General features: G+C 45.8%; 1 protein-coding gene across 5 annotated transcripts in view; it reads right to left on the minus strand.

Moving 5' to 3' along the window:
• Positions 1–12,069, minus strand: part of LOC141156357 (uncharacterized) — a 131,643-nt gene that overhangs the window by 5,456 nt on the left and 114,118 nt on the right. The gene's annotated exons all lie outside the window — the stretch shown is intronic.

Here is a 12,069-nt window from a genome sequence, read left to right on the forward strand (position 1 = left end):
TCGTCTTCTTCGGGGTGGTCTTCAGGGTCCTCGTCTTCTTCGGGGTGGTCTTCAGGGTCCTCGTCTTCAGGGTCGTTGTCTTCGGGGTCCTCGTCTTCTTAGGGTTGGTCTTCAGGGTCCTCATCAGGGAGATCCAGAGTGATTACCAAGAACCATTTCAAAAAGCTTGAACTTGGAAATGTAGCAGAAGGTACAAGAAAGCTGAGGAACTACCGAGAACCAGCTGACGGTACTGGAACCCGGATGGGTAGCAGAAGGTACAAGAGCCAATGGAACTGCCGAAGACCAGCTGACGGTACTGGAACTCGGTTACTAAGCAGGAGGTACCTGTGCCAGAAAGCACTACCAAGGACCAGCAGACGTTGGTGGAACTTGGATACCGAGAAGGAGGCACCTAATCCAAAGGCACTGCCGAGAACCAGCTGACGGTACTGGAACCCGGATGGGTAGCAGAAGGTACCCATGTAAAAAAAAGTTCAAGGCCGCGAGCCGGCCGCAGTTACCAAAACCCACAGTCCTAAAGGGGGTGCTTGTCCTATAGGCACTATGGAACCAGCCTTCATTGCCAGATCCCGCAGCCCACATAGGAGTCACCTAAACTGCAGGCACCATAGAGTCGGCTAACCCGACCGCAACACGACAGGACAACGCATTGGAGGCAAAGTGACGTTGACACTACCCGGAAACAGCTGGCGTGCTGGAACCAGGCTGGGCAGGAGGGAGTACCCGTGCCAAAGACACTGCTGAGAACCAGCTGACGGTACTGGAACCCCGATGGGTAGTAGAAGGTACAAGAGCAAATGGAACTACCGAGGACCAGCTGACGGTACTGGAACCCGGATGGGTAGCAGAAGGTACAAGAGCCAATGGAACTGCCGAAGACCAGCTGACGGTACTGGAACTCTGTTACTAAGCAGGAGGTACCTGTGCCAGAAAGCACTACCAAAAACCAGCAGACGTTGGTGGAACTTGGATACCGAGAAGGAGGCACCTAATCCAAAGGCACTGCCGAGAACCAGCTGACGGTACTGGAACCCGGATGGGTAGCAGAAGGTACAAGAGCAAATGGAACTACCGAGAACCAGCTGGCGGTGCTGGAACCCAGGGTAAATACTAAAAACAGAGTGGAGCCAGAGGTGTAATTGGAGCAAGTTTTAAATCAGTAGTACAGTGGATGTGGACAAAGCAGGAGAATTTGCCGGACACACAGCAGGGGAACAGCTGACGTTACCGAACCCCAATAACACGGCAGCAAGTGTTGACTGTGCAGACGGCACTTCTGAGCAGCAACTAGCGGTATTGGAGCCCAGGGTAAATACTAAAAACAGAGGAGCCAGAGGTGTATTTGGAGGAGGTTTTAAATCAGTAGTACAGTGGATGTGGACAAAGCAGGAGAAATTGCCGTCCGCACAGCAGGGGAACAGCTGACGTTACCGAACCCCAATAACACGGCAGCAAGTGTTGACTGTGCAGACGGCACTTCCGAGCGCCAACTGGCGGTGTTGGAGCTCAGGGATAATACTGAAAACAGAGGAGCCAGAGGTGTAATTGGAGCAACTTTAAAATCTGTAGTAGTGAGAATGTGGACAGAGCAGGAGAAATTGCCGTCCGCACAGCCGGGGAACAGCTGACGTTACTGAACCCCAATGACACGGCAGCAAGTGTTGACTGTGCAGATGGCACTTCCGAGCGCCAACTGGCGGTGTTGGAGCTCAGGGATTACAGTTCAGGTGGTAGAAACATGAACAGAACAGGAGACCTGGATACTTTTGCCAACAATTATTTATTCTGGAAGAGGACTGGCAAATTCATGAGAGATCCAGGCCTTGTTCATTTTGAGAAAAGTAAGCCTGTCAACGTTATCGGAGGATAGTCGCATGCGACGGTCTGTTAGTACACCACCTGCGGCACTAAAGACGCGTTCCGATAATACACTAGCAGCAGGGCAAGCTAGCACCTCCAATGCATACTGACTTAGCTCTGGCCATGTATCTAGCTTACAGACCCAAAACTTGAAGGGAGAAGAGCCGTCTGGGAGTACACTAAGAGGGCAAGACATGTAGTCTGTCACCATCTGACGGAAACGTTGCCTCCTGCTGACTGGAGCCGTCTGTGATGGTGTAGACATTTGTGGCGGCGGGGACACAAAACTTTGCCACATTTCGGCCGTACTGGTCTTGCCTTGTGCTGAGGCACTGCTTCTGCTCCCTCTTTGTGCAGAGCTTCCTCCACTGCCTCGACGCACTGAGCTGCTTTGTAAAGCACTAGCAGCACCGCTCTCGGTTGGAATGGAGAACATGATGGAATGCACCAGTGCGTCTTGGTACTCCCGCATTTTACGCTCCCGGTTCAACGGTGTTATGAGGCTTTGTAAGTTGTCCCGGTAGCGAGGATCTAGGAGGGTGGACACCTAATAATCAGCCGTGTTGAGAATGTGGGCGATGCGGCGGTCGTTTCTCAGGCACTGCAGCATGAAATCAACCATGTGCTGCAGACTGCCAACTGGCCAAGAAACGCTGTCCCCTGCTTGAGGCGTGATCTCTGCCTGCTCTGCATCACCCCACCCTCGCTCTAGATACTGACTACTAGAGCATTGTGTACCTCCCTCCTCTGGACAGATGTCTTCCTCATCCATTGACTCCTCCTCATCCTCACAAAGTGTCCCCTGCCTAGGCCTTTGTGAGGAACCACGTTGCGCAGACTGTAGAGAAGCAGATGGCATTTGTGACTCCTCATCCTCCACCTCTTCCAAAACCTCGTCCCTTAGTGCTTGCAGTGTTTTTTCAAGCAGGCAGATAAGGGGGATAGTCATGCTGACTAGTGCATCATCTGCACTCGCCATCCGCGTGGAATAATCGAAGGCACGCAAAACGTGGCAAATGTCCTTCATAGAGGCCCACTCAGTGGTGGTGAAGTGTGAACGGCGCGCACTGCGACTTGTTTGCGCCTGCTGCAGCTGGTACTCCATTACTGCTGCCTGCTGCTCACACAACCTCTCCAACATATGTAACGTTGAATTCCGCCTGGTGGGTAGGTCACATATGATGCGATGTTCCGGAAGACGTAATCGGCGCTGCAGAGCTGCAATGCGTGATCTTGCATTGCTGGAACGCCGCAAGTGAGCGCACTTTATGCGGACCTTGTGAAGCAGTGCATCAAGATCCGGATAGTCCCTCAAAAAACTCTGCACGACCAAGTTGAGCACATGTGCCAGACATGGGACGTGAGTGAGGTTGTCTAGGCCCAGAGCTGCCACCAGATTTCGGCCATTGTCACACACTACCATGCCTAGCTGGAGATTCGCTGGCACAAACCACACGTCGCTCTGCTGCTTGATGGCATTCCAAGCTCCTGCGCTGTGTTGCTTCGATTCCCCAAAGAAATTAATTTTAATACGGCCTGTTGACGTTTGGCCACGGCTGTGCTCATATTGGTCACCATAACAGGTAACCGTTCACGGGTCGATGTGGAGGTAGACCGTGACGGCTCCTGCAGCGCTGATTCAGAGGAACTGGAGTATGAGGAGCAGTCAATGTGTACAGACTGGATTCCTGCAATCCTTGGAGTTGGCAGAACACGTACAGCGCCACTCTCAAGATCTGTACCCGGCTCCACAACATTTACCCAATGGGCAGTGAGGGAAAGGTATCGTCCCTGTCCATGCTTACTGGTCCACGCATCGGTGGTCAGGTGGACCTTGCTACTGACGGCGTTTTGTAGCGCATGTTTAATTTTTCCCTCCACATGATGTTGCAGGGCAGGGACGGCTTGCCTGCTGAAATAAAATCGGCTGGGCACGTTGTATTGCGGGGCTGCCAATGCCATAAAGTTACGGAATGTGTCAGTCTCCACCAGCCTGAATGATAGCATTTCAAGGGCCAGTAGTTTAGCAATGCCAGCATTCAGAGCCTGTGCTCGGGGGTGGTTTGCCGAGTATGGGCGCCTTTTCTCCCATGCCTGTGCTAACGATGGCTGTAGACTGGCCTGGGAGTGTGAGGATGACTGGGAAAGTGGTGCTGTGGGTGGAATTACACTGTGTCTCTGTACAACAGTGCCAGATTCTTCCATGGCGATCCTGTGAGGAAGCCGAACCAGCTGTGTGTGAGCTGGAGGAAGAGGCTACAACACGAGCTGAAGAGGTGGTAGGTGGCGCTGTAGGTTGGCCTAGGTCTTCAGTGTGTTTTTGTAACTCCACCACGTGCTTGGTCCGCACATGTTTCCACATATTTGTGGTATTGAGGTTGCTGACACTTTTCCCTCTTTTCACCTTCTGATTACACAGCTTGCATTTGACAAAGCAAATGTCATCTGCAACTGTGTCAAAAAAGGACCAGGTACTGCAAGTCTTGGGAGCGCCCGCTTTGGATTTTGGAAGAGCCATGCTCCTAATGGGTGCCGAAGTGGAGGCTACAGGCAACCAAGTCTGCCCCCTCCCTCTCCCTCCTTTTTGGGCTGTTCGGGGAATCTCTTCCTCAGAGCTGCTCCCACCACCTTCCTGTCCCTTACGCCATGATGGGTCAAGGACCTCATCATCTACACCACCCTCTTCAAACAACTGCTTCTCCTGGGTAGTCTCGACAGCACAGTACGCACCAGAAAGTGGCACCTGAGTCTCATTATCAGATGCGTACTGAGGTGTGCAGCTGACCATAGGCACTGGCCCACCCGCCTCTTCAGATTCAGAGAGACAAAACGGTTGCGCATCACTGCATACTACCTCTTCTTCAAATTCTCCAATTCTGCTTGGCTGGTCCCCTCTTTCCAAGCCAAGAGATTCAGAGAACAGAAGTAGAGATGGCTCCTGTCCAGGGCTCTCTGACTGCCTGGGCAATTTGGCAGGTGGTGAAGAGACAGATGGGTGCTCTTCAGTGCTCAGGACCTGAGAGGATCTGGAACTAATTGAAGTCGATGCGTTAGCTGCCATCCATCCGACAACGGCTTCAATTTGGTCCTCCCGCAGCAGTGGGGTACGGCTAGCTCCTACAAAGCTGCGCATAAAGGACTGTTCCCTGGTAAAACTGGGGGATGCTGCCCGCAGCAGGCACAGAATCCCCACGTCCTCTCCCTGCAGGCACAGAATCCTCACGTCCTCTCCCTGCAGAAACTCCACGCCCACGACCACATGCCTTACTCCCTGCCTTCTTCATCTTGGTAGACTGATAAAGATAGGCAGAAAAGTACTAAGGGCTTAGTGTGCTTATTCCTGAACAGCTGCTAACAGGTATAAGAAACACTAATTTTATAAAGTGTGGACTAGACTTTAATATGAGCTAATGTGGCCTACACAACTGTAAAGTGGAGTGTTTGGTGAACTTTATTTAGGTTTTTTTTGTCACAAAAAGACACTGGATGTGCCTAAAGATGTAATAACGATAGTATCACAAACTTTTTGTAGCTATTACAATGTAGGAAGGTAACCTACAATGCAATAGATGAGGCTGCAAAAAATAGGCTAATACTAATCTGGCTGGGGCTGCAGGGCCCAATGCTGCAGAAAGGCTCCTCTAACTACTCCTATATAGTGTGTTTGGAACCAATTTAGCTGAATACGGATGGAACCACCACACTAATAGGAGAAATCAGGAAAAATTATGAATTGGCAAAAAAGGACAATGTATGAGGCAGTGACACACACTGAGTGCACTATAACCAGACGTGGCTGAAGCACACACTACAGGGTGAGCTGCACTCACACACAGAGACCTTGCAGAAAGCGATGAACAGCACAGAGAACTGTGCACTAGCGCTGCAAGGCACAGCGATTTATAAAGTAGCTTGGGTAAAGCAGAATAGACCAAATAGGTAGCTAAAACTGTCCCTCAGAACAACAGCGTCCTATCCCTAACTGAATTCACAGCAGAGTGAGCTCAAAATGGCAGCGGCGGCTTTTATAGTGCATCATGACATCATTTCAGCAGCCAATCACAGCCATGCCATTAGTTAAGATGCCTACATGCCTAACAGGATGTGCCCACACTTCTTAGGATCCTCATTGGCTGAATAAAATGAAAATGGCTCATTGCATTATGGGAACTTCCGATTCCGGTATACGATATTGCAAAAGTATCGGAATTAAGTATCGGAATTCCGATACCGCGAATATCGGCCGATACCCGATATTTCAGTATCGGAATGCTCAACACTAGTAATGATAGATGGGTTACCACAGATATTGTGTCATTATACACTAGCATCCCGCACCATCTCTCATTACAATCTATCTCCTATCACCTTAACAATATCAATCTCTATACAAAGGAATTAAATGAATTTATACTAAATTTGATACAATTGTTACTTTAATTATTATTTTTTACTTGAATGGAGATTTTTTTCTGCAGACCTGCGGTCGCCCTATGGGTGCGTCTTTTTCCCCATCATTAGCTAATTTATATGTAGCTTGGTGGGAAGTATTTCATATTCACTCTCGACAATCCTTTTTTGCCTTACATCAGGTGGTACGCCAGATATATTGATGATGTCATCATGATCTGGCGTACCCCTGAGGATAAGGCACTTTATATGCTATCCACGTTTCTACAGTTTTTAAATGACAATACATTTAATCTACAATTTACCATTAACATCTGTCAAAATGAGACCGCCTTTTTGGATGTATATTTAACTGGGGACAGCAGCAATAACTGCATCCACACAAGTCTGTACAGAAAACCAACCCGTGGCAATGCGACATTGATGGAAAACAGCTGTCATCCAGCACATACTATTAAAGACCTACCACTAGGTGAACACATTAGAGCCAGACGTCTATGCTCCACAGATGAGAGCTATATTCATGAATGTGACATACTGAAGCGCAGGTTTATACATGGAGGTTACTCAAATACACATATTTGCAGAGCCCGTAATATAGCCTTTCACAAAACGCAAACATCTTTACTGGAGAATAACACAGTATGTAAGAGAAATAAGCAACAAGTTACTTTCTCCACAGCTTATAGTACAGACTATCAGGCTATCACAGATTTAATTCGGAAATATGCTTGTATATTACATCAGGACAAAGCACTTCAGAGCATCCTTAAGGAAGGAATTAATTTTGTTGCTAAAAAATTCCCCAATATAGGAAATGTATTATCTCCAAGTTTTTTTGTCCACCAGAAGCCCAAGGTCAGACACATGGCTTCATATTAATGGATCCTATAAATGTGGAGGCACCAAGTGTAATATTTGCAAATTTATGTTTAAGACCCATACATTTACTGACAGTGCAGGCAAAATATATAATATCAAGCATTTTATTAATTGCTCTAGTACATTTGTCATTTATCAAGCACTGTGCACATCTTGCAAAAATTTTTATGTGGGTTGCACTAGCTGCATGCTCAAAAGACGCATCGCTGAGCATGTTACTGGAGCGACTCCGAATCCCAATGCAGTGAGTCCTCCATGTCAGGGCTCAGCAAACATTTTGCTGATTTTCACTGTGGTGATCTTTCCACACTAAGGCTATGTGCCCACGATGCAGAAATGCTCTGGATTTTTCCTGAGCGTTTCTGCATCTCCCAGGCAGAAAAAACACATGCGGATTATACACGAGGTTTTTCCTGCCAGGGACATGCGGATGTGAAGTGTTCTTCACATGCATTTCCGCATGCGGGTTATCAAGCGCTTTCCAAGCGATTTTAGCATCACTTGGAAGATGCTTGACAACTTGGTCACACTACACTGTGTTCCAAATTATTATGCAAATAATATTCTCAGATTTTCCGAAATTACCTATATGAATTGCAGTCATTGTAATTTTCCAGTCAAATAACTATTAGAGTACAATTGAAAGGTTTTTGTAGAAACTGCCTATGATAACAGTATATTTTTAAAAAAATAAAAAACTCAAACTGCACTCAAAATGCATGTTCCAAATTATTATGCACAGCCGAGTTTTCAACCTTTTCATTTTAATAAAGAACAAAAAATTGTCATTTTTGAAATTATAAGAATTAGCAGGTTATTACAAACTGAAATCAAACAGTTTTCAACTCAAAACTTTATTCTAGGTGATGTTACATTTGCACATAGGAACCCTTGTTCGAAAGGAGCTTCTGAACTCTCTCGTCCATTGAATTTGTCAGGTTTTGGATGGTTTCTGCTTCAATTGTTTTGCATGAGGACATTATACCCTCCCAGAGCTGTTGCTTAGATGTGAACTGCCTCCCGCCATCATAGACACTCCTTTTGATGATGCTCCCGAGGTTCTCAATGGGGTTGAGGTCAGGGGAGCATGGGTGCCACACCATAAGTTTGTCCCCTTTTATGCCCATAGCAGCCAGAGATGCAGATGTGTTATGTGCAGCATGAGACGGGGCATTATCATGCATGAAAATGATCTTGCTGAGGAATGCACGATGATTCTTCTTGAACCATGGAAGGAAGTGCTGTTTGAGAAACTCAACATACATTATGGAGTTCATCTTTACCCCTTCAGGGATCCTGAAAGGGCCGACAATCTCTCTCCCCATGATTCCAGCCCAAAACATTACTCCACCTCCTCCTGGTTAGCGCCGTAGCCGTGTTTGCATGGGGTGTCCATCAACCAGCCATCCTCCACTCCATCCATCTTGACCATCGAGATCATTTCATGCATGATAATGCCCCGTCTCATGCTGCACATAACACATCTGCATCTCTGGCTGCTATGGGCATAAAAGGGGACAAACTTATGGTGTGGCACCCATGCTCCCCTGACCTCAACCCCATTGAGAACCTCGGGAGCATCATCAAAAGGAGTGTCTATGATGGCGGGAGGCAGTTCACATCTAAGCAACAGCTCTGGGAGGGTATAATGTCCTCATGCAAAACAATTGAAACAGAAACCATCCAAAACCTGACAAATTCAATGGACGAGAGAGTTCAGAAGCTCCTTTCGAACAAGGGGTCCTATGTGCAAATGTAACATCACCTAGAATAAAGTTTTGAGTTGAAAACTGTTTGATTTCAGTTTGTAATAACCTGCTAATTCTTATAATTTCAAAAATGACAATTTTTTGTTCTTTATTAAAATGAAAAGGTTGAAAACTCGGCTGTGCATAATAATTTGGAACATGCATTTTGAGTGCAGTTTGAGTTTTTTACTTTTTTTTTTAAATATACTGTTATCATAGGCAGTTGTACAAAAACCTTTCAATTGTACGCTAATAGTTATTTGACTGGAAAATTACAATGACTGCAATTCATATAGGTAATTTGGGAAAATCTGAGAAAATATTATTTGCATAATAATTTGGAACACAGTGTATATAAATCCATGCAACCAGCATGGATTTATACAGTGTGACCGAGAGAATGTCAAAAAATAAAAAATAAATATATACTTACCTTCCGATGGCCCCCGGAGTCCTTGCCTCTGCTTGCCGGTAGCTCGCGGTAGATTTAAGGACCTGCGCCGATGTCAGCAGTCGAGTGACCCGTCACATGACTAAATGACGTCAGTGCAGGTCCTTTAGTCTACCGTGAGCTGCCGGCAAGCCGAGACAAGGACATCGGGGGCCATCAGAAGGTAAATATAATATTTATTTTTTATTTTATTCTTTTTTTTACAGGTTCTATGGTACCCGGGTCCGGAGGAGAGTCTCCTCTTCTCCAAACCCGGGTACCATCCGCACATAGAAACGCATGGATTCCGCATGTACAGATGCAGTGATGCGGATTACATGCGTTCCAATGCAAGTCAATGGCGGCAAAAACGCAGCGCTTCCACAAAATAATTGGTAGTGCTGCGGATTTTTCCGCAATGATAATCCGCAGCGGAAATTTCCGCAGCATGTGCACAGCACATGAGGATTATCATTGGGGAACATGGCAGACCTTCTATCAAGCGTTTTTTAAGCGTTTCTGCAACGGAATTGCCGCTGCAGAAATGCTTAAAAAACGCATAGTGGGCACACAGCCTTAAGGTTATTGGTATAGACAAGGTGCAAAGAAATACGTGGAGGAGATAGAGGCAAGCTTCTCCTAGCCAGAGAAGCCTCATGGATTCTTAAACTTAACTCTCACATTCCCAATGGTCTCAATTTTCGCAATGATCTAATGTACATTTTTTGATACTTTTTTCTAATGGTGTACATAATTTGCCAGCATACCATGCACATAAGTTTAATTTATGCATATTACTGAGCAATTATCCTCATGAGGATTTTCATTCACTAATGAACTTCCTGTTCTTTGTGGTCTCCACACTATTTTCTCTTTTGTTTTCAGTCCATATGTATATATATGTCTTTTAACTATAGCAATGTAACCTATAATTAAGAACCCCTGCATGGTTCGAAACGCGTAAGGTCTGCCTTAGGTTAGGTGCCCACGTAGCGTTTTTGTAGCGTTTTTACGGCTGTGAAAACGCTTGTAAAACAGTCTGCCATGCAAAGCAATGTGAATTCGGATGTGCTGTGCACATGATGCGCTAATTTGCGTGCCGAATTCGCATTGCGTTGCAAAACGCAGCATGACCATTTCTACCGCGATTACGCTGCAAGTTCACGGCCATTGAGGAACATTGAAATGCAGCAAACCCGCAGGTATACGTGGATTTGCTGTGTTTCAACTAAATTCAATGGCGGCGAATTTTCAGCGTAATCGCGGTGCGTGTGGTACCCAGGATGAACAGGAGACTACAACTCCTCTTCATCCCGGCTACCACGCGGTGAAAAAAAGAAATAAAAAAGTTAAAAATAAACAAAACCTGTATATTCACCTCTGTGGCGGCCCCCAGTCTGCTCCCGGCCACGTCTTCTCTCCTTGGCGTCCCGCGGTGTACTGTCAGGACCTACGGTGACGTCATTTAGTCACCTGATGGTCACGCGACCGCTGACGTCGGAGGTCAGGTGATGGTCGCGTGACCATCAGCTGACTAAATGACGTCACCGCAGGTCCTGACAGTACACTGCGGGACGCCGAAGAGAGAGGACGCGGCCGGGAGCAGACCGGAGAGGTGAGTATACAGTTTTTTTTTTTTGTTTTTTTTTTTAACATTTTAATTCTCTTCTCTTTACTATAAATGCAACATTTAAAGCATCAGTTGTTCACACATTATAAATCCATGCCGATTGCATGGATTTATATAGTGTGACCAACTTGTCAAGCACTTTCCAAGTGATGCTCAAAATCGCTTGGAGAACTGCTTGAAAAAACGCATGTAAAAACACTGAAAAAACAATTCTCTCTGGCAGAAAAAACGCATGTAAATCTGCATGCGTTTTTTTTCTGCCAGAGAGAGGCAAAAACGCTCTGCATCAAATCTGCTACGTGGGCACATAGCCTTACATATGACGCTTTTTTAATGGAACTAATAAAATGGACGTTTTAACTTTACATCTCTTGTGATGGATACGGAGAAGGTGCTGGAGTTTCTCTAATCTACTTCTTACTGCTTCTCATTCCTGGATTTGCTACCAAGGATTTCCGTGCACCAGTGGACCCCTATGGCATATGCATGGTGAGCTGAAATTTTTCCTTTTTTTTTTTTTTCCCCTTATACACCTTAGAATTAAAAGATTGAAGGTATTGGTGAACATTTGTATATCAATTCAAATGCTGTATCGGAGGAACAGACTGGCCACGTAAAGGTATTGCTGGACTTGTGATTCAAAGAGCTACATGCACATATAAAGAGTTTGGGGGTGAAAGCCAGATGACAGGTTCCCTTTAAGAGCTATGGAACAAAACAAAGGGAATATGACTGAGAGATCAGACTAAACATTGATTGTTGTAGACTAACTATATAGACACATAGGTCTATGTAGGAGCTGGAGAGATAAAAGAGACACACACAGATGGTATTAGCCATATGTGATGCAATATCTGGCTTTACAAATAAATGCTAATGTAGTACAATATGTTGCAGATTAAATGATAAATATGTGTAATATGTATGGGGAGAGGAAGGGCAAGATTTTAGATTTGTGAAAATGTATTGGACCTCCTCAGCTTTCTTTTATATGTGAATAAAGCAGTGCAATTCTCATTAAATTGAAGGAGACCTTCTATCCATCATCCTGACCACTATCATTTCTAAATCTGCAACATAATTTCCATCAACGGGATAATAACATA

The sequence above is a fragment of the Phyllobates terribilis genome, unplaced genomic scaffold, assembly GCF_046119375.1.
Source record: "Phyllobates terribilis strain yellow unplaced genomic scaffold, ASM4611937v1 Scaffold_8__6_contigs__length_399053987, whole genome shotgun sequence".
NCBI classification, from domain to species: Eukaryota; Metazoa; Chordata; class Amphibia; order Anura; family Dendrobatidae; genus Phyllobates; species Phyllobates terribilis.